At 45.3% G+C, this 22,323-nt stretch overlaps 1 protein-coding gene across 13 annotated transcripts in view; it reads left to right on the top strand.

Moving 5' to 3' along the window:
* Positions 1-22,323, top strand: part of ZMYM2 (zinc finger MYM-type containing 2) — a 185,597-nt gene that overhangs the window by 63,053 nt on the left and 100,221 nt on the right. The gene's annotated exons all lie outside the window — the stretch shown is intronic.

Below are 22,323 nucleotides of genomic sequence, written 5' to 3'. Positions count from 1 at the left end.
ATCTTTTTAGTGAAGGCTTTAATTCTTAATGTACTTATTTATGGTGAGCATGACAACTCTATACCTATTGGGCAACCCACTAGTGCTTGGTTAGATGTAGAAGCTCACTTACTTGCTCTTTTAGACATATACGTAAAGTTAAAAATGTATATGGGCCATGTAGTCTGGACGTGGCTGTTGACTTTCTTACCTGTACATTGGATGTACTTTTAGTTCCTTTTCAGTGTAGACCATCCCAAGTCCAAAGCTAGGCTTTACTTATATTCCTTCATGCGTGAAGGGTTGAAGGATTTTGTGTCCTCCTTTGCTTAGCTTCCGTGTGCTCTTGAAATTATTATAGCGATTGAAACACATCTTGGTTTTTTACATTCCAGTCTTCAGACAACATTTGCCCCCTGCGTTTGCTTTAGGAAGCAGTGATGAGCCATCACTTAACACTAGTGGGGAGGTTGGAGTGCTGTTCAAACTATTTATGACTGTAGCGATGCGGGACTCACCCCTGCGGCGCCTCCTGCTGGTCTCTCAGGGAATTAACGCGATTTCCAGCCTGGAGTGCCCTCTGTACGCCGGTGTCCCACTTATTTCCGGCCCCGTGTCCCTCCCGGTGCCCGTTCTCTGGGGTGCTGCCCCCTGGCAATACCCCAATACTCTGCCTCTGGTTCTCCCCTCTCTGGGGAATCCCCAACCCTCTAATCCCCACCTTGCCTCAGCGTAAGGCTACTGCCAGTCATTGTCTAGCCCCCGCGCCCTGGGGCAGACTGTAATATAAGCCACTCATCACCGGCAAAGTTGGGTTTCGACCTGCTGCCTTTGCCTACCCCTGGGCTGCCCTCTGCAACCCCCAGTACCTGTTGGCCTTCTGCTAGGCCGCAGCCTGGGGCTTTCCAGGCTGGAGTCTCCCCAGCTCCTCTGCCTTTCCCCAGCTCTGCTCCACTCAGGTACTCTGCTCTGGTCCCTGCAGCCAGGTCCGTCTCCCTCTACATCTAGAGAGAGAGACTGTCAGCTCCTGGCTCACTTGCCTTTTATAGGGCTAGCTGTGGACTGATTGGGGCATGACCCACCTGTGGCTGTTTCCCCAATCAGCCTAGTTGCTGCTTTCTCCCAGCCACAGCCCTCCCCAGAGCTACTTTTAACCCCTCCTGGGCAGGAACGTGTGATCACTCCACTACAATGACCTAGCAGGATAATTCACAACAATTGTTATTTATTAATTTTTTGGGCTGGTCCACTGTAGAAATTTAGTTTTTTCTATAGCGTGCATCTTTTATCTGAGATGTCATGGTGGCCTCGTATATGCAGTGTTAAGCATCTAGGGACTGTGTTTTAGGACTTCTGAAATGAATGTTCCACTTGTAACATATGCCTATATTTTCTGTAGTTTTGGAGTAAACCTTTATATACATGAGATGATGTGTTACTTTACCAAGGCTTCTTTGAGATGGTTGTACACCCAACTGCATTGAGGATTCTTCTTCATTTCTTTTCACTTTTTGAAGCTGGTGAAATACAATCAGTCAGAGGGAGCCCAGTATCGAATTAACAAAGCTCCATTATATTTGATTAATAAAAAGCTCTATAATGTTTGATCTCTGTTCTATATTGCTATTCCATTTTTGAACGTCAAGTGCAGCTTACCTTTACCCTTTTTGGACTGCTTCTTTGAGCTTGTACAGAACTCAAACAGTATTTCTGGGAATGTATACATGTATAAACAGCACAACTGAAAGCATAACATGAGCCTTATTGTTTTATCACACAGCAAAACCAAAAAAGGGCAAAATAGGTTTTCGAGATACTAAAAATGTAGGCATAGACAGAAGCCATGGAAAGACTTGGAGAAACGTTGAATAAGCACTCATGAAGGAACAAAAAGACACAAGATTAACTTTGAACTTGGGACTGTCCCACACAACCTAAAAATGTGCATTGATGAAATGCCATGTGAGCATGGAATTATGAGAGGTGGAACAACAATTCTGTATCTATTATACATTCATTGCAAAGTGTACTTTGTCATCTGTCTGTTTAGATATTTTTGTACTATTGTGTTCAGACATTAAATCCCCATATGCTAATGAGAGGATGAAGTGGCATGGCATTGATAGGATGTTGTACTCTATTGTGTGCTGGGAAATTGCATTATTAGTAAACGTCACCATTAGTAGTGTGTATTATGCAATAGCATGCTGATCCTGAAGTGAATCTCTCTTTTCTTGACCTGGATAGTTTTGCTGCATCCATTGCCATCGGCAGACTTCGTACCAGCAATATCTCTTACATTGTGAAAGGATTATTATGTATTTGATGTTGGGGGGCTGAATGGTTTATGGAATGGTAATGAGCTGTGAAAAGATTAATCTCTAGTGCCAGTTTGCATCCACCCAGGTTGTTGTGACCAAATGTAATTCATAGTAGGTTTTCAAATATTATAGAGAGTGAATGGTGGATTTAAAATTCTTGTTTAAATGAGGTACATTCCAAAAGAGTATAATTGTTCTGATGGTGTATGGTGTGGGTGGCAAAATGTCTCAGGCCATAATTTAATTTTATAATGACATATCTGTCTAGCAACGTGCATTTATATTTTAACTTGAATTTGAAATTATTTGAGGAAACTTTGGAAAATTATTATTAACTTTTGTTAAGTGCTTTGGGTGCTTCTTGTGAGAAGTATAAATGTATAGTCTTGTTCAGTAAAAGGTTTTTGTATGGAATGTGTCTATCAATTTAATCTTTTAAAGGAATTTTGACCATGAAAGCTCAATCACTGCTAGCAATAGGTAATTATAGATAAAATATATTTACTTTCCCACAATAGTACTAGACCTCTTTCTGGGGATTTTTCTCTGTCATTTTATTTTAAAGGGGAGTGCACCATAGAAAAGGAGGGACAGACATCTAAAATAATATAGAAAGAATCCTCCTTTTGTCAAACAGTAATACAAGTGTTGATGGGGAAGCATTTGGCTACATTAGTATTTTGTTTAGCAGGTTATCATCCTGTGTGGTATACCTAAAATTTTTAGTGACTATATTCCACTTATGTGCAAGCAATTGTACAATAAGTGGGGTCTATTTTTTTTGCTATGAAGAGTTGTATAAAACTAGTATGTCATTTACTGTAATTGTCATATAACAATTGGTCTTTTATAAATATGTAGTACTAGTAAACTAGAATTGACACAATATTTGTACCTACCTACTTAATCCTTATGTGTGAAATAAATATTACTTAAAAATGTTTGGAACTAGTTTTCATAACATATGTACATTTTTTTCTTAGGATTGAAGTGAAATTTTGCGCAGACCAAAATATGATGTCTTTTGGCAGGAAAATTGGTGGTAGAGAACCAGGACAAATGGGTCATGATTTGGTGTGGCTGATCCTTCGTTTTACATTGTGGTGGTGGGGGAGACAGGGAAATCAGAGACAATGCTGGTTTTGAATTAGAGGGACATTGGATAAAATAGTCAAAAGCTCTTGTCTCATTTTCAAAACTATGAATGCACTTAGGAGGTGAATTCCCATCGACATAAGCTCCTAAATAGACATGTCATTTTTGAAAATGGGACTCTAGGGCCTAGGTACTCTTAAAAATTTCATCCTTCATAACTAAGGAGATAACTGGTCCCTCTTTTATATAGCACTAGTGAAACTGTACTGGATACACCCTGGATGCATTAGCGCTTGAAAGATATCTATTAAACTAAAGGATAACTGGGGAAAAGTTACAAATGAATAGGCAATGGAAAGATGAGGAATGCTAAAAAAAAAAAAAAAAAAACCTAAATAGGAATACCTTGACCAAACTATTTAGGTATGATTATTTAAAGTGTGTTGACACCCACGAGGGAGACTAATTATTTATGGTGGCACCAGTGGGTATAATCAAGAAATGGAATGATATTAAGTAAAGGGCAACTTTAGAACTGTATGTTAAACATGGAAGACACTTCCAAGCGAAGTAGACCCTGAACCCTTAACTGTCTTATTTGTTATTGATGTACATACTCTCCAGCACTGGGAGAGGTAGGGAGCAACTCAGAGAATGACCCTAGAAAAGTAAATTAATTACCAGAAGAAAACAAGATATTGTTTGAGTACATGTAGCCGTGTATTCCACTTAGGTGTGTGGGTGCCCAGTGCAGTGGAAACAGAGAATTTTGCCTACCAGTAAAGGGGGGGTGCTTGCGCCTTGTGGCTGTAGTACCTCCCCTGGTTCCATGAGGTGGTTCTATGAGTTCCTTCTTATTGCCTGTGGTGGGGTTTAAACAATGTCCTCCCAACAGTGATCCCCACACTTGGTGCTTGCTCTGTCTTGGTGAGGCCTACATCAAGGAGCATTGTGTGATCTGAAGATCGTTTAAGAAATGGACTAAAGTGGCTTGGGATCTTTGCCTGAAGAAGCGCCTGCTTGAACAGGCCATGCAGCCTGCATTGATACCAAGGCCTTCGTTGGGTCGGAGATTGCCCTTGAACTTCCGGTGAGCTGCTGCTTCACATTCTGGAGCAGGCGCCTCTCTGAAGAAATGGAGAAGCCGTTCCTTGTCAACTGTGCTGAGGAAAAGATTGCATAAGACCAACTGAGGTTGCTCTAGGTCTCAAGGTGACTCTTCAACCTCCCCCAGGAAAAGTGTGGACAGGCGCAGAGTTGGTGCTGGCATGTGTGATGGTGCAGGTATCTTAACCCTTCCCTGATACTAAGTAGGGAGGGTAGAAACCCTGTACCGTTGACTCTGGGTGTCCGTTGAGTCCAGTACCGATGAGGGAGATGCAAGCACTGACTGTTTCCAAGTTGGCAGCATACCGGGCAGCTATAGACCTCCTCTGCCTTTCGGTCCTGACCTCTCCTTTTGTCCAGGACTTTGCCAGGGGTGCGCCAACTATAGCCTCTTTGATCGAATGAGCTGCTGAACCTTTGGGTCTATCAGCAGTACAACCCAATGTTCCCCTTCTACAGGTTGTGTAAGCAGGGCTAGTGCCGGGATTGGTATAGAGGGCCTTCATACCAGGAACCTCCTTTGTGCTGCTGCAGTCACAACCACAAATGCTTCCATGGTGGCTTTCACCACCCTCGACGTTGGTACTGTCATATGCTCTGGTACCGCTGTTCAGTTTGGGACTGATGCTGCTTCCAGCACCGGCATGCCTGGTAACCAATGGTACCATCTCCATCAGCAGCCCTGCTTTCTGCCTTGTTCTGGGTGACGGATGAGTCAGGCCGCCTCCTCGCTCCCTCTGGTCTCACTCTGCCCTTATCTCTGCGATCCTGAGGCTCCTCTGCGTCTGAGTCAGGGTTGTCATCCTCCCACTCTCCATTGCCCAACCAGCATTGAGGGCTGCTGATGGACCATTATGGGTACCAGGATTGGCATGCATCTCGTACTTGGGATGGAGGTCCCTGGCCCGGTGTCAACTGGGCTGGCCACCAATGCCATATCCATGTCAGTAGCCTGCTTGGAATCTGTGGGACACTCCTTAGTTGTGGGTGTCCCGCTCTTTGTCTTGCTCAAAGGTGAGATTGCTGGCTAGGTCTGCAGTGGTGAGCGTCAATCTGCTGCAGGCCTAGGCGCTGGCCGTACTTCTCACTGCAGAGCCTCCAGAATTGTCCTGTCCAGGTTTGTCCACCCTGGAACAGGATGTGGCTTTGGCTCAGTTAAGAGTCTCATCTTTGTCTGTGGACAGTGCTGTGCTGCCTGGCTCATCCTTCCCTTCAGTACCAGAGGACTATAAGCCATACTAAAACCTTTTGCGGTATGTAGCTGCTTCCCTTAATATGCAGGTAAAGCTCTTTCAAGAGAACATTCACAAATTGGTGGACATCTAACAGCGATCTGTCCCGGGAGAGTTACCCTTCCTATCAGTGACATGGTCCTTGAATCAGCTATGGCTCTCTGGAGCATGCTGGCTTTGGTACAGCCTGCAGCTAAGTGCATGGAAAAGCCCTAGCTTGTTCCTGTGCAGGGATTTGAGGGGTTTTACTCGCATCCAGCCCCAAATTCCTTAGATGTAACTTCAGTGAATGACTGAGCTCATCAGGGCAGGTTTAAATCCACCCCTGAGGATAGGGACACTAAATGATTGGACCACATGGGCAGGAAGATGTATATCTCCTCCTCTTTATAGATGTGAATTGCTAACCAGCAAGCCTCACTGTCCAGCTATGATTTTTTAAAATTGGACAGCTATGTCAAAGTTTGCAGACCAGCTGCCTGAGACCTCACCAGAGGAATTTTGGGCATTTGTTACTGAGGGCTGCTTGGTGGCTAAGACATCCTTGCAGTCTGCACTAGACATCGTGGACACCTCAGCTAGGGTGATGACTCCACGGTCACTATGAGAAGAGGCTGCCTGTCTGCAGAATCTGGGTATTTACCCTGATGCCCAGGAAGCCATTGAGGATTTGCCCTTCAATGGTCAAAAGCTGTTCGCGGACAAAATTTACAAGACGCTGCACTCCTTCAAGGACTCCAGGGATACACTGCGCTCCTTGGGGGTGTACATGCAGGCAGGGATTTGGAGCAATCAAATTTTTGAATTGCTCCACTCCAGCTCCGCTCCAGCACCAATAGTGACTGCTCCAGCTCTGCGCTCCGACTCAAATTAATTTTTAACTAAATAAAAAAGTGCATACTGTAATTTTGAAAAAACGTTTTTATTCAGCCTTTTAAAACAATTTAAATGTCATCAACAATGATACAAACTAGACTCATTCATAATTCATTCTGTAGAAAATTATTGCAGCAATCAAGTCATCTTTCATAGCCTGCCACAAATCATTTAAAATTAATTTTAAAACCAAAAACAGTCACTCTACACTAGCTTGAGTTGTTGGGATGCTCGAAGCAATTCTACAGGCAGCCTGAATACGGTGTGGGTAGCTGTGAATGGCCTCAAAAACAGACTTAACTTTTAGCCTACCAATAGACTCCATCACCTCACAATCTTCCCGAAAGTTTCTCTCAAATAATGCTTCATTACAATTATGAATCGCAGAAACTCGCCAGCATCTTTCTTGTTTATCCAATTCCTTTTCAAAGTAGTCATTTTCTGAAGAATTGATGCTTGAATTACCTCCATTTCCCTGTGATGGTTGAAGACGTCTCAGGGATGAATGCTTGAACAAGTTCAGAGTGGAGACAGAAGTTTGAGAACAGCCTGCTATTTCTGAAGGATGTGAACTTTCCAAAACTACAAATTTGATTGTTGACTCCTTTTGTTGTGTTTCATTTTCTTCATCCTCTTTCGCTGAGTTCTACAGTGCACATTTGGGCAGCCTTTCCCTCCCCTGAGGCAATGGGACTACCCCAGAAAGAGGTTGATAGGCCCCACAGGAGAAAATAGGCTTGGGATTCAGCCAGTTCACACGACCTCCCCCAATGCCTTCCAAATGCCTATTTTGAGGCCTATTTTGACTTCTTGGTTCAGAGCACTGTTCCACTCTTTCTCCCTCCTCATCTCCCCCCTTTGGGGACAGGGTGGCCTCTTTCACAATGCTTGGGGCTCAGCTACCCCTACAGCTGGGTCCTAAGCACTGTCAGATCCAGTTATGCCATTCAGTTCCTCTCCCCACATCCTCCACTCCCTTCCTCCCTGTCCCTCTTCAGGGAACCCTCTTGCGAGATATTGCTCCTCGGGTAGGTCTGTTTTCTGATAGCTTTGGGAGTGGTGTAGGAAGTTCTGCCAGAACATAGGGGTCATGTCTTCTATTCTTGGTATTTACTAGTACCCAAATCTTTAGGAGGGGTAAAACCTGCCCTCGACCTTTGCAGTCTCAACAAATATATCACATACATGAGGTTCCAAATGATCACTCTATTGACTCTCCTCCCTAAGTTGTCTCATAGTGACTGGCTTGCAGCTCTGGATCTTCAGGACAGTCACTTCTATGTAGCTATTTTGCCAAGCCACAGAAGGTTCCTTCAGTTTGTTGTGGTGAAACGCCATTTTCAGTACACAGTGCTACCATTCAGCCTCTCCTGTGCCATCCAGGTTTTTACCAAATGCATAGTCATTGTTACGATGTATCTCAGAAAGAAGGGAATTCACATCTTTCCGTATCTGGACAACCAGTTACTTAGGGGGCAGCTCCATAGAGCAAGTTCTTGCTCGTGTCTGCACCACACTGTGCTTGCTCGACTGTCTTGGTCTCATCCTGAACACCAGAAAGTCAACCTTGGTTCCCACACAAAAAGTCTAGTTCATTGGGGCCCTGTTAGATTCCACAACATTGGGAATGTTTTCAGACAATTTTCTACCTTTGCCTTAGTCTGCAGTCTGTCTTCCACGACAGTTCAGACATCTCTGTGGCTCTTCGGTCACACATCTGCTTGCATGCAGGTGGTCCAATTTGTAAGGTTGCACCTTTGCCCCTTTCACATGTGGCTCAGGATGGTCTACTGTCCTGCTGTTCATCCTCTAGACGGACTGATTCATCTTCCTCCACAGGTCCTGGACTCCTTGCAGTGGTAGATGCGTCCAAAGAATATTTACCAAGATGTCCCCTTTGTCCAGCCCTCGCCAGCCAAGTCAGACGTTACCAGTACCTCCCTGATGGGTTGTGGGGTGCACCTGTGGTCACTGAAAGTACAGGGACTGTGGTCAGAATAGGTAGTTTCAATTCATATCAACTTGCTGGGGCTTTGGGCCATCTACAATGCATGTAATGCTTTTTGGTACTGTATCAGAGACACTGGTTCACATATTTACTGACATTACCACTGCGATGTATTATTGAACAAACAAAGTGAAGAACACTCCAGGTTGCTTTGCTTAGAGGCAATCAGGCTGTCGAAGTTCTGCATTGTAGAGAACATTACTCCAATAGCTGTTCACTTGCCCAGGGTTCAGAATCATCTCGCGGACCATCTTAGCGGACCTGAAGACAAGTATTCTCCGGGTCATCTTCAAAGCTTGGGGAATTCCAATGATTGACAACAGGAAATGTCTGTTTTGCTCTTGATGGGCCCTCAATCCAGGCTCCCTGTCCAATGCTTTTCCACCTCTGCTGGCAGTCTGCTCTCCTTTATGTGTTTCCCTCGTTCCCAGTCATCCCTCAAGTCCATCCTGAAGATCAAGTTGAACTGGTCTAAACTCCTTCTCATTGCCCCCGGCAAGGCCGAGACAGTGCTGGTTCTCTGAATTTCTCATGCTGTCTGAGCCTCCCATACTGCTTCCTTTCCATCCTGATCTACTCACTTGGAATCACAGCCCCACCTTGCATCCCATGTACAGCTCCCTGCATCTCAAGGTGTGGCTGCTGCATGAATGAGGAGCAGGAAGAGCAGTGTTCAGCAGCTATCCAGCAAGTCCTGCTCAGTAGCAGAAAGTTGTCTACCATGATAGCCTATTCAGTGAAATTGAAGTGGTTTTCAGTGTGGTCATTAGCCTGCAGACTCCAGCCGATGTTGGCTTCTATCCGAGACATCTTGGAGTACCTGTTACACCTTCAATTGCTGGACCTTGGGCATAGTTCATGGAAAGTACTCTGACAGTGATACTAGCATTTCATCCTCCTGTTCAGGGAAGATCAGTCTTCTCCAATGCCATGGTAACAAGATTCTTAAAAGGGCTTCTTAGTCTACATCCTCTGATCTGAGAAATGGTTCCCCCGTGGGACTTAAACATGATCCTAGTGGCTCTGATGGGTCCTCGAGTCCCTAGCATCTTGTTCCTTGGCACTCTTGTGTCGGAAAACTGATTTCCTGGTAGCGATAACATCCACAAGGAGTGTGTGAGTGGTGCAGGCTCTGATGGCAGAGCCTCCTTATAAACAGTTCTTCAAAAGTGACTTTATGATCACACCTCAAAATTTTGTCTGAAGTGGTCTGTTTCATTTGAACCAGGCAATATATTTACCAGTGTTGTTTTTTCCTAAGCTGCCTTCATAGTTGGAGGAGCAGTGTCTCAATACCTTAGATGTCAAGTGATGTTTAGCCTTTTATCTGGACAGGACTAAACAGTTTCATGCTTCACCTTGTTTGTGTCTACACTACAATCTGTGAAGGGTCAGGCAGACTCTTCACAAATTATTTCTGAATGGATAACATCCTCCATCAAGATGGCATATGAAGTAGCTTTGGCTATACCCCCTAAGAGTATGAAGCTCATTCTATAAGGGCGTAAGCAGCGTCCATAGTGTTCCTCAGTGATGTTTCCTTATTGGATGTATGCATGGCTTCTTTGGGGTCCTTGTTACATGGGTTCATAAATCACTACGCCATAACCACAACTTCCAAGGTGGATGCAATCTTTGATAGACCAGTCCTGCAGTCCCTGTTTAGTTAGACTTCGAGCCCTGCCTCCTGGGAGTGGGAGGGGTTACTGCTAGTGAGTCACCTAGGTGGAATACATGGCTGCATCTATTTGAAGAAGAAATGGTTATTTACTGTAGCTGCGGTTCTTCACAATGTTATGTAGATGTGTATTACATGACCCACCCTCCGTCCCCTCTGCATTAGAGACTCATTTCCAAGCGTTTGGTGTGACGCAAGTAAGAGAGGGTTACATAAATACCTAAGTGGAATATGTGTACCTGCATCACGTCTTGAAGAAGCACTTACAATAAGTTGGAGCATCTTTGACAGATGTAAAATGGTTAAAGTAATGATCACAGAAACTGAAAGGAAAACTGGTATTACACTAAGTTACAGTGCATGCAGTTAAACATTTTTACCTTTCTTACAGGTTTGGGCAGGTGTTCCCTGTAGTTATAATGGGGAATATTACCAATTCTAATATCTTTATCTACAGGTTGAAACAACCCCCGAATACGTCCATTGTATAACTATCTCTAACAAGAGAAGTGACATCATCTTTTGGTTCTTGTTAATTTGTACCTGTGACCAATATGTCTTCCCTGTTTCCACAAACGAGTCAAGAGAAGATCCTCTCAAGGAAGTGGCAGTGCCTGGTTGTGCCTAGGTTTGCTGGTGGGTTTCAGGCACTGGCCTGGCATTCTCATTTTTGGCCACAAACCAGTAGAGTTATCTTGGTCATGATATCAACCATATCTTTCATCTTAGCCAGCTCAATCTAAGCTTGACTGAATTCAAGTGTGCCTGTTTTTACTAGATTGCATCTGCCATAGTAGCACTATGGCCCTGTTTACACTAAAAGTCATGCTAATTGAAGTTAAGTCTGTATACAGCTGTCATAGTTACTACATCACTGTGTACGTGCATACTTGGCTCCTGGTGTCAGTGATGCGCATGATCACCAGGACTATCAATGCCGAGTGCGTTGCAATATGGGCAGGTATCCGTGGGCAACTCACCACTGTCTGGTGCCCTGGCTTGTTACCCTGAAAAATGAATTTTGGGACTCTACTATAATAACCTGCCTATTGTCCCCTTAATCTGTTCTTGCCAAGGTAAAAGTTTTCAGGGTTGTTAAGGAAACACTAAAGGACACAGATATAACCTTCCAATAAAGTAATTGACACAGGCTGTGTTCTTGCCAAAACAAAGTATCTTTTTATTAAAATGACTAATAAGCCCTACAACAATATGATCTAAAAATCCTAAACAAAGCACAAAATCGCTGACAGCAATCCCTTATTACAAGTTAAAGAGCATTCAAACTACAATAGCATATAGCAGGGGTGACCAGATTTAGACTCTGAGCCGCATACGCTAGTCTTCAGAAGTTCACGAGGTGGGTGTGTCTGCTAGGGCTCAAGGCTTCAGTCCTGCAGGGTGTGCCTGCCCGGGCTCGGGGCTTCAGTTCCTCTCTGGTGAAGCTCCAAGTCCCGGCAGATGTGCCCCATAGGGGTGAAGCCCCAAGACCCACCATCCTGCTGCAGGGCAGAAACCCTGAGCGCTGCCAACCCGCCCCTTCCCCTGGTCTGGTAGGTGGAGAATACGGGGGCGGGGGAAGAGTCTAGAGGGTGGTCCTCAAGCTGCACTTTAACTGTAAAAGAGCTGCAGTTTGGCCACCCCTTTCATATAGTTCAAATGATTCTAAGCGAAGCCATTTGTTACAAGTGGCCAATTTGTTACAAACTGCTGACAGCAGATCTTAAATTTTACTTTTGTTTTACATAAATAAAATGCAATTAAAACACTCTCTCTCTCTCTCTGACCATACACATAATAAATACTATACTAAACGTATCAAAAACTGGCAAGCTTACTTTATAAATCCATTGGTATCCCTTTAAAATCACTGTTGCTGCTTTTTAAATTTTTAATCACTGTTGCTGTCCAGCTGCTGGTCAGTCAGCTTTGCTCTGCTCTGGTTTTCTTCTCTCTCTCTCTCTCTCTCTCTCTCTGCAGCAGCTTTTCTGACTTCTTTACAGCAGTTTTCTCTTTGCTGGCTTTCAGTTCTCCATCGTCTTCCGATCGAAACTCTCCTTCTTTCTCCAGTCCAGATCTTCTCCTTCTCTCCCCATCAACTGTCTGCTCTCCTCTAAATGTCTGCCTTTTTATACTGTGCTATTGGGACTTCCTTGTATACCCTTAAGCAATTACCCATTTTCACACATTCAGTACAAACTGTTATCTCAGAATTATGATTGACAGCTCTGACCTTTCAAAACAAGTTGTGACCGGTATAAGTGGGCTGTGATCAGCTAGTTGCTCAGTTAACTCACCTATCATCCCTTACTGCACATGCACCATAGCCAGCAATCTTGCACATGTTCACTGTTTTCATTGAACTGTGATTTTGCCAATCCAAACATACATATACCTAACTCTTTGCCAGGGCACTATTTTAGAAATCCTCAGTTCTTATTGAGCAGTCTCGGGCTCTGCAGCATTCATCTCAGGGTGGAGTGACTTTTGCTTATTCAAAATAAAGATTTAGGAAGGCAAAGTGGAGACTGGAGAATTTCTCTGGTAATAGGCGTTTGGAAAGTTTTGGCAATGCATGATGGGGCTGAAATGAGTCCCTCGGGGGTGACTGGGAGCATGGGGTCAACTTCCCAGTTGCACCAGTGTCCATCTCATTGTTATCTGTATCCCATAATTTTGTGCCTTTTTCTCAAAATCCTACAATCCCACATGACCGTCCTCACTGTCCACCGTCTCTGACAGAGGCATGGAGCTTGCACAGCTCTGCACTATTGTCATGAGCATTGTAAGCACCAGATGCATGATCCTGGAGTATTTGCAGAGCCGCAAAAAGAACTGAATGCATGGGGAACATGACTGACTATTCCTTAGAGGACAGGTTGCTGTGGGACATAGCAAGAACCAAGGTTGTTGGTGGCATTCACAGAACAGCTGCAGATGGTAGAGTGCTGCTTCTGGCTCCAAGGAAGAAGCACTGACTGGCAGGATTGCATTGTAATTCAGGTTTAAGATGACTAGCAGTGACTGCACAACTTTTGGATGCGCAAGGCCACATTGTTGGATCTATGTGCCGAAATCACCCCAGCGAATGCAGGGACACCAAACTGAGAGCTGCAGCAATAGTGGAGAAGCGAATGGTGATCAGCGTGGAAATGTGCAAGGCCCGATTACTACTGGAGTCAGGAAATCCACCCTGGAGGGCTATTGTCATGCAAGCATGCAGGGTCATTAATTGCCTCCTGGACTGTGACTCTGGACAGTGTGCAGGACATAGTGGATGTATTTGCAACAGTGGGGTCCCCGAACTGCAATAGAGTGATAGACTGCACACACATCCCTATTTTGCCACCAGATCACCTTGCCACTGAGTACATTAACTGAAAGGGCTACTTTTCTATTGTTATGTAAGCATTGGTGGCTCACCAGGGACACTTCATTGACATCAATATGGGCTGGTCCGGGAAGATGTGTGATGCTTGCATCTTTAAGAACACAGGGCTGTTAAAACTACAAGCAGGGACTTTTTCCCCAACCGGTGGATTACCATTGGGAATATTTAAATAAATAGTGATCCTGGGGGACCCAGTTTACCTGTTGCTCCCTTGGCTCATGAAGTTGTACATCGGCCACCTCAACAATACCAAGGAATGATTCAGCTACTGGCTCATCAGGTGCAGAATGACAGTTGAATGTGCTTTTAGTCGTTTTAGGGGGCTCTGGTGTTTACTTAAAAGATTGGATCTCAGTGAGAAAAATATGCCAATGGTTATAACTGCCTCCTGTGTCCTGCATAATATCTGTGAAGCAAAGGCAGGGAAGTTTCTACTGGGGTGGAGGGCAGAGGTGGAGTGGCTGTCTGCTGAATTTGAACAACCAGACACAAGGGCTATTAGAAGAGTTCAATGTGGAGCTATACAGCTCAGGGAGGCTTTGACAGATCATTTTAACAGTGAGCCAGAGTAATTGTATTGCTGTAGTGTGCTCTATCTGGGCCTGCACTTTTGTGGCCTGGTAGGAATTGTGTAGTGATTATTGTATATGTAGAAAGATAACATTGTCAATGCACCTATTAATTTTGTTTGTGACTGATCCTCTGAGTTGTGTGATGGTAATTGGTGACTTTCCGAACTGCTGAGCGCTCAGCAGCATATGCTGTGAACTATAAAAGATTAATTATGTTCCAAACAATAGAGTTTCGTTCTGTAACAAAATTAGTGCAAAAAAACCTGTGCAATGAAAAAATAAACAACATTCAAAACATCATAAAACTTAACTTAATAGAGCAGAATTTACCCAAGGGGAAAGAACACTCATGTCCATTTCCACTACAGATACACCAACCATGTCTTTCACGTGTATTTGAAGCTGTGATTGTCTTCGGTGTCCCCTGCAGTGCAGGGGTAGGGGTAGTGCAATGACCCCTGATGCCCTGTGGAATGTTGTGGGGCTGTGGGGGGAGGTCCCGATTTTGAGTTCCTAATGGGTTGCAGAGGGAGGTGAGCCCAGTATTGTTGAACCTGCAGATCCACCAGAGGCTGTGGCATCTATCTGTGCTGTCTGAGAAGCCCCATCATGTCCTAGTGCATTTCCCTATGCTTTTCCTGCTGGGACTCCTAGGCCTTTCTCCTCTCCACTCTTTTCTCCAGGCTGTCTACAATATTCATCCTCCAGGCCCTTTGCTCACAGTCCAGTGCAGCACTGGCTTGCAGGATCTTATTGAACATGTCATCCTGAGTTCTCTTCCTTATCCTCCTTATCTGGCTGAGGCATTCTGTGGTTATGGAGGGGAACATCCTGAGGACCGCAGTAGTGATTTTAGCTGATATCTCACTCTGGAGGGTAGCAAAGGCAGAGAAGAGAGCACAGCTGCTGCTGGCGTCCTGAAGCCACCCACACACTGCAATGGTGTCTGCTGACGTTATCGCTGAGTGGCTTTGGAAAGTGTCCTAACACAAAGGAAGAAATAAGGCAGCCCTCAAACCTTTGGCAGCGGATTGCAGAGTACCTCTATGAAAGTTTAATTGAGATCTCTCAGGAGGATTCAAGGGCCACATTACTAAGTACATAAAGAAACTGCTCCTCATGGGCTCCCCTGCCTAACTCTAGAGGGGAATGAAAAGCAGATAGCAGCTCCCTTGGTTGTACCAGTATGTCTTCAAATCAAGTAAATTAATGAAAGTCAAAAGCTATATCCTGCTACTTTGGGTGGGGACATCCCTGTAATTGAAAGTTTATCTACACACTGACCCAAGGTTCCTTCCTTGCATTGGCCTAGCCCATGGTCGAATGGCTAGACTGAGGTGGAGTCAAAAACAGGTTGTGGCTCACTGCTTACTGGATTCTCCCGGTCACCCAACCCCCATATGCTGCCTCCTCTTCCTCTTCCCCCACCACCTCCTCAGCCTCACTATTCATGGCAGGGACCTGTGATTTGGGCTCCTTGGAGGTATCCACTGTGCTGGAGGGTGTGTGTTTGTGGGGGTTGGTGATGGGGTCTCCACCGAATATGGCCTGTAGCTCTTCATAAAAGCGGAGGGTCTGCAGTTTGGTACTGGATCAATTGTTGGCCTCCCTAGCCTTCTGGTATGTCTGCCACAGCTCTCTGGTTTTATATGGCACTGCGGCTCTCCTCCGTTTATACTTCTTCTCCTGCATCCCATGAGCAATCTGCTCGTAGATGTCAGTGTTTCTGTTGCTGGTTTGGATCTGTGCCTGCACAACCTCTTCTCTCCACAGGCCTAAGAGATCCAATATCTCATGTCTGCTACAGGCAGGACCCCATCTGGAGTGTGTAGCCAGTGTGGTCAGCTGGCCTGTTGCAATCTATGATGTAGAGCTGCTAGGTGTGTTGCCAAGCCAGGCAATTAGGAAAGGGAATTTCAAAAATTGGTGAGCAGTAGAGTTCACAACGATGACCAGAATGGTGAGTATAGGACATTGTGGGACAGCCGCTGGAGGACAGTTGGAGTCAACATAAGTAACAGTGTCTACATGTAGTGTGTTGACCTAAGTACATGGATCTTGGCTCTATGCTGCTCAGGGAGGTGGTGGTACTGTGTCAGCATAATGGGGCTCTTACAGTGGTGGGAGATTAATTTAAGTGTAGACACATACACAACTAGTTTGACAGCTGTCTTTCGTTGGCCTAACTTTGTACTGCAGACCAGGTGTATTCTCGGTTCCTGGCCTGAGTACCAATTCCGTGTCTCTGTCCTTTCATCACATAAGTTAACATTTGATCCCTTTTCCAGGTCAGAACACCCCTTTAGTGTCTTGAATTTGGCTTCTTTTTCTTACGCAGAGTACTCTTTCTTTTCCTGCCCCCTTTTAGAATGTGCATTTGGACCTAACTCTTGGCTGTTTCCCAGCACTCGTTGGTCATTAGTATGCTGATAGGAAAAAGGGGGAGATCCCCACTCTACTTGTGGAGGCTTACTTTAAAACCTGTTCCATCTTGCCTGTTGTGGTGAGAGCTAACCAATTGAGCACAAGCCATTTAGAGATTTCCAAGTGAGAGAATGGACTTAATCCCACTTCTTTCTCTAGTCATAGCCTTCTTTCAAATGTGAGTGAGAACTATAAAGGAGTGACAGGGCTTCTGGTTGTATTCCTTGTTTAAACAAAGATCCTATCACCATAACACACGTGCTGCAAAACTAAAAGCTACACGTCTCCCACCCCTCCTAATGGTTTATTTGTGACAAGTACAGCATGAAAGGAATCTATTTTTCTGTCATGCTCTCTGCTTTGTCTATTCTTCTTTAATGTTTTCTCACTCACAACTCCTTACTTTGTAAAATTCTGGTCCCTGTGAGATAAGATAAGAAATGCTTTCTGTACTTTCAAATTCCTCTTGGGATATGGACCAGCTATGGACCGTGAAATGCACATATCGTCAACTTGAAAGATCGAGGTCCTATCCCCATGTCCACTATCAGATCTAAAAATGTTATCAGATACTCTAAATTTTTTACTTGCTAGGGGAATTGGGGGGTAGAAGAAAGTTATAAAATATTCCCCATCGTCTTTCTAAAGGCATTGGGTAATACTGTACCATACTATTTACAATTTCTTCTGTGTACAAGCGCAGGTTGCCCTTGCTTCCTAATGCTTTACCACCACTTGTAGCTAAATTCACAGAAGACTCTGTTAATACAAGAAACAATCTACTACCATTCTAGTACCAGTCCCCCAAATACCACTTGGTATTTGTTTCTCTATTTTCCTTATTCTCTGAGGCACTTGACATTCAGATCCTCAGGAAAGCATCTCTTGCTCTCTTGACCCCCTTCTTCTTTGAGTAGTGTCTCTATGGGTGCTCCAGTTAAGGTGCACATACACCCATTTGCTGTCGATTGGAGATTTTCACTAGCTGTACTCATTTGGTCCTTGTGTGTGGCCTACACATCCTCTGGCCCCGCACTGAGGTTATAGAGGGCTGCGTGGACGAACTGCTATCAATTTTTCTCATTTGCCTCGGCCTGAGACGGAACTTTAGTGTGTCTGCCTTGAGCATGTCTTGTCAAATTAAAACTTTTTGCTTAGTGTGTCAGTTTAGCTCAGTATAGTTGTTTAGTTTTACTAGTGAGAGAAATGCCTTTTCCCCTCTCTTCTCCATTTGGAGATGCTTGCCTTCCTCAGGAGGACATACATGACTCTTCAGACTTCAAACACTACCATGGTTGCTTGGGAGGCCATCACAGTTAGCGACTGCACCTGCAAGTGCATTTGCTGTCTAGGAAAGTTGCACATCCTGTGGGAATATAACTTCTGTTTAGCCATTAAATCCGGGGCCAGGAAGAACTGAGAGATCAAGCTCGGGCTTCTTATGATGGAGCGCCCTTTCATCCTGCTTCAGAGCCAGCTGGCAAAACCCTCCCTGTACATCAGTCTGTGGGTAGATCTAGTGCCCCTTTGACCTCGGCTCAACACTCTCCAAGAAAGGGGAAGAATCTAGAGACCTCCAGCAGTCCCAGGAAGAGGAACACTGACTCACCTCATAAGGCATCTGCTCCAAAAAGACCTCGGTCTCCCACTAAGTTGATGATTTTGAAATAGTCAGCCTTTCTACCTGGTACCGTATAGGCTACAGGTTCCTCCCAGTACTGGCAGGGCTAGAAAACTCCAAAGCTCTTCTAAAAGCAGAAACAACTCTGAGTCAGCTTCAGTACTGGTCAGGTATGATGGAGATGGAAAGGAGACATGTTCATCCAGTTTGGTACCATCGATACACCCCTTGATGGGTTCCTCAATAAGGTAAAAATTGAAGCATCCACCTCCATCAGTGCCCCCATTGAAGCATTCTAACTCCTTGATATTGTCCACTTCTATTGAGACCAGCGTGCCGGTACCAACGCTCCATTTGGTACCTCAAGAGTTTAGATACTCAAGAGACTTAATTGTGGCAGAGGAACTGGAGTCTCTGCTGATCATGGGCTCTGTGTAATGAAGCAACCAGCTTCATTGTCAAGACACCAGTTTTGACAGAGCGATTTGAGAGTTGAGATCTGTCCCACTCATTAGTTTGCCAGCTGCAACAATTTACCTGCTTCCCCTTCTTTCCCATTTTCGACATGCATCGGAGCAAATTACTACAGACAGATGGGTTTTGGAGATTGTTGCATCGGACTACACCTTTCTCTTTACATCCTTCCCCGCTTCCCATCGTCCTTCCCTGTACCTATTCAGGAAGCCCTTTCACAAGCTCCTATTCAGACAAGAAATAGACTCCCATCTTTGTCTATGAGCGATATTGTGTCCTGTTCAACAAAAGGGGAAGAGTTTCTACTTGAGCTATTTCCTTGTACCGAAGAAAAATGGAAGGTGGAGACTGATTTTGAGATCTTAGGCTCCTAAATAAATTTGTAAAGTCTCAAATTCAGGGTGATGACTGTGATCCTGTTAAAGTCTTCATTAGACCCAGGGGATTGGTTTTCAGTCCTCAGTTTACAAGACATATTTTCATATTGCAATACACCTATCTCATAGAAGATACTTGTGTTTCATGATAGGCAAGGATCACTTCTAATATACGGTGCCTCTAATTTTAAAGGAAATGAACAAGATCAGGCAAGGCAAAGCCAGAGTTATCCTAATAGTCCCAATGAGGCGGAGACAGATGTGGTATCCTTATCTGCTTCAGTTGTCTCCTCATCCAACAATCACCCCTCATTTTCTCTCCCAAGATGTTGGCTGAATGCTTCATCCCAACCTGGAAGTTTTCTGCCTCGAGGCTTGGCTCCTTGATGGTTTCAGGGATGGAGTCTACCAATTTGGTAGAGGTACAACAGGTGTTATTAAACTGCAGGAAAGAATCTACTCATAGTATTTACCTTCAGAAGTGGTAAAGATTTAGCGGTTGGTGTGGACATTCACGATTCACACGGGAATCTTCCTCACTTTCACTTGTTCTGGATTACCTGCTACAATTGAAGAAAATGTGTGTATTAGGTAGCTTGATTATTTGACTGCGATAATAGCTTTCATTCTTCTTCGAGTGCTTGCTCATGTCTATTCCAAGTAGGTGTGTGCATGCCATGTGCACAGTCGTTGGAAGATTTTTCCCTTAGGTTGGCTGTGGAGCCCACTGGAGTTATGCCTTCATGGTGGTGTGTGTAAGTCCCTGACAACTCACTGCTCCTCAGTTCCTTCTTACCACTGGTGACGGTCATTGGATCTGCTTCCTTTTCTCATGCTACGGCAAGCGATCCCCTAGTGGACTTTTCTCTTTGTATCCTGTAAATAGTTAGTTTAGTAGTGTTAGTGTTTTAAAGTAGTATTATAGTTAGATAAGTTTCTGTTAGGGTCTCTTCCCCCTCCCCCAAGCATATTCTTCCCTGACTGGGGCATGCCCCAGTCTCAAGGGTCAAACTATGCAGATCCTGTCAGAGGCCTGTGCCCAGGGGCGATCCCCATGACTCTTGTTTAAAGTGCTTGGGAGAAGCCCACCGGGCTGCAGATCTTGCACCGGTATAAGTCTTCCGCCCCAGAACTAAGAAGGGGAGGGACTTTGGGTTAAAATTGTTCTTCATGGAGCCGGCTCTCCATCCCCAGTCCGTGTCGGATCCAAAACCCAGTGCTTCAGTACAGAGCACGCTGGCCTCAGTGAGAGAGGCTGTCGCGCCAGAAAAGGACTCTGGATCTAGAGACTCTAGGCATTGCTGCTCCCCAGCACTGAACAATTCTAGTGCAGTTACTAAGCACTGCTGTCATTCACCAGTGCCTCACAAGAAGCAAAAGAAATCTAAGAGAGGGCATTCGCCTACACCTAGAGCAGTGGAGGATGAAAGCGCTAGCAGTGCAGGACACTGAGCAGGACACTGAGCCCCTGCTCCAGCTAAACCGGCACTCTTGACTCCGGCGTTGCAGAGAGGTCTGTCGATTCCAGTACTGGTGGATTCCCCCACGCGGGAGAGCCAGGTGGAGGAGCTGGATCTTCTGCCTACCCTGGGCACATTCGGGGCAGCCAGGGACCTCATGGCTATGATAGCTTCACTGTCCCTGGCACCGCCCCCAACACCACAATGAAGTGCCGTGCCTTCCCCTCAGCAATACTCTACACCACTGCCTTGTTTGGCACCACTGTGGTCACCGAGAATGGAGTCATCTTTGGACTCAGTTGGAGTTGTACATGTAAAAACAGAGCCAACACTGCTCTCACCACCGATCCAGGCAGGAGGAGGGGTAGTAGTTTCTCATGATGCAATGGCAGGGGCCAGCACAGTGACCCTTCTGGACTATGTGGGTGTACCCAGGGCCAGGCTTGAGGTCTTTGTCTGTCGCCTCAGAAAGGCGAGCTCCCCCAGCATCATCTATAGCTGAAGAACTATTGCGAGGCTCTGAAGCGGCACCAGGGCCAGTATCACCCCAGGCACTGCACAAGAGACATCAGCGCAGGGGAATCCCCGCAAACCGGAGGGACAAGAGGACCCGGTGCCGTCAAAGGCATTATACTCATCCTCCCCTGATGAGGCAATGACGGGCTCGTCTGCCACGTTACCAGCTATGGACAACAGAGCACACTTGGAGTTACTCAGGAGAGTGGCTCAGAACTTGGGCCTCCAGGCAGAAGAGGTGTTGAAGGATACTGACCCTATGTTGGACATCCTGACACCTGAAGGTCCTTCAACGGTGGCCTTACCCCTGATTAAGACCATCCAAAACACCACCAAGCCTCTATGGCAGATACCCGCCTCTCTTGCCCCCACAGCTAGAGGAATGGAAAGAAAGTCCTTTGTACCCTCAAAAGGGTCGAGTACCTATTTACTCACCCTCAGCCGGGCACATTAGTTGTGGCGGCCGCAAAAGAAAAGGAGAGCTAAGGGTAGCAGAGCCCAATGCCCAAATATAAAGAGGTGAAGAAGCTGGACCTCTTCGGCCGAAAGGTCTGCTCTACTGGAGGACTCCAGCTTCATATTGCCAACCAGCAAGCAGTCCTCAGCTGCTACAATTTTAATTCTTGGAACGTTCTGACCAAGTTTAAAGAGTTGCTTCCAACTAAATCCAGGCAAGATCAAGAACCTCCTTGCAAGCCTTTCTAGACTCAGGGGACTCAGCAACCTGCACAATCTCAACCGCCATAGCTGTGAGAATGAGCTTGTGGCTGCAGGCTTCAACTTTTCTGATTGGAAAAGAGATGGTAAAGGGAGATACGATTGAGGTCTATAAAATCATGACTGGTGTAGAGAAAGTAGATAAGTGTTGTTTACTACTTCTCATAACAAGAACTAGGGGTCACCAAATGAAATTAATAGGGAGCAGGTTTAAAACAAATAAAGTATTTCTTTACACAATGCACAGTCAACTAGTGGAACTCCTTGCCAGAGGATGTTGTGAAGGCCAAGACCATAACTGTGTTCAAAAAAGAACTAGATACATTCATGGAGGATAGGTCTATCAATGGCTATTAGCCAGGATGGACAGGAATGGTGTCCCTAGCCTCTTTTTGCCAGAAGCTGGAAATGGGCGAAAGGGGATGGGCCACTTGATGATTACCTGTTCTGTTCATTCCCTCTGGGGCACCTGGCA

The sequence above is a fragment of the Trachemys scripta genome, chromosome 1, assembly GCF_013100865.1.
Source record: "Trachemys scripta elegans isolate TJP31775 chromosome 1, CAS_Tse_1.0, whole genome shotgun sequence".
NCBI classification, from domain to species: domain Eukaryota; kingdom Metazoa; phylum Chordata; order Testudines; family Emydidae; genus Trachemys; species Trachemys scripta.
This window is presented reverse-complemented; position numbering and strand designations above follow the sequence as displayed.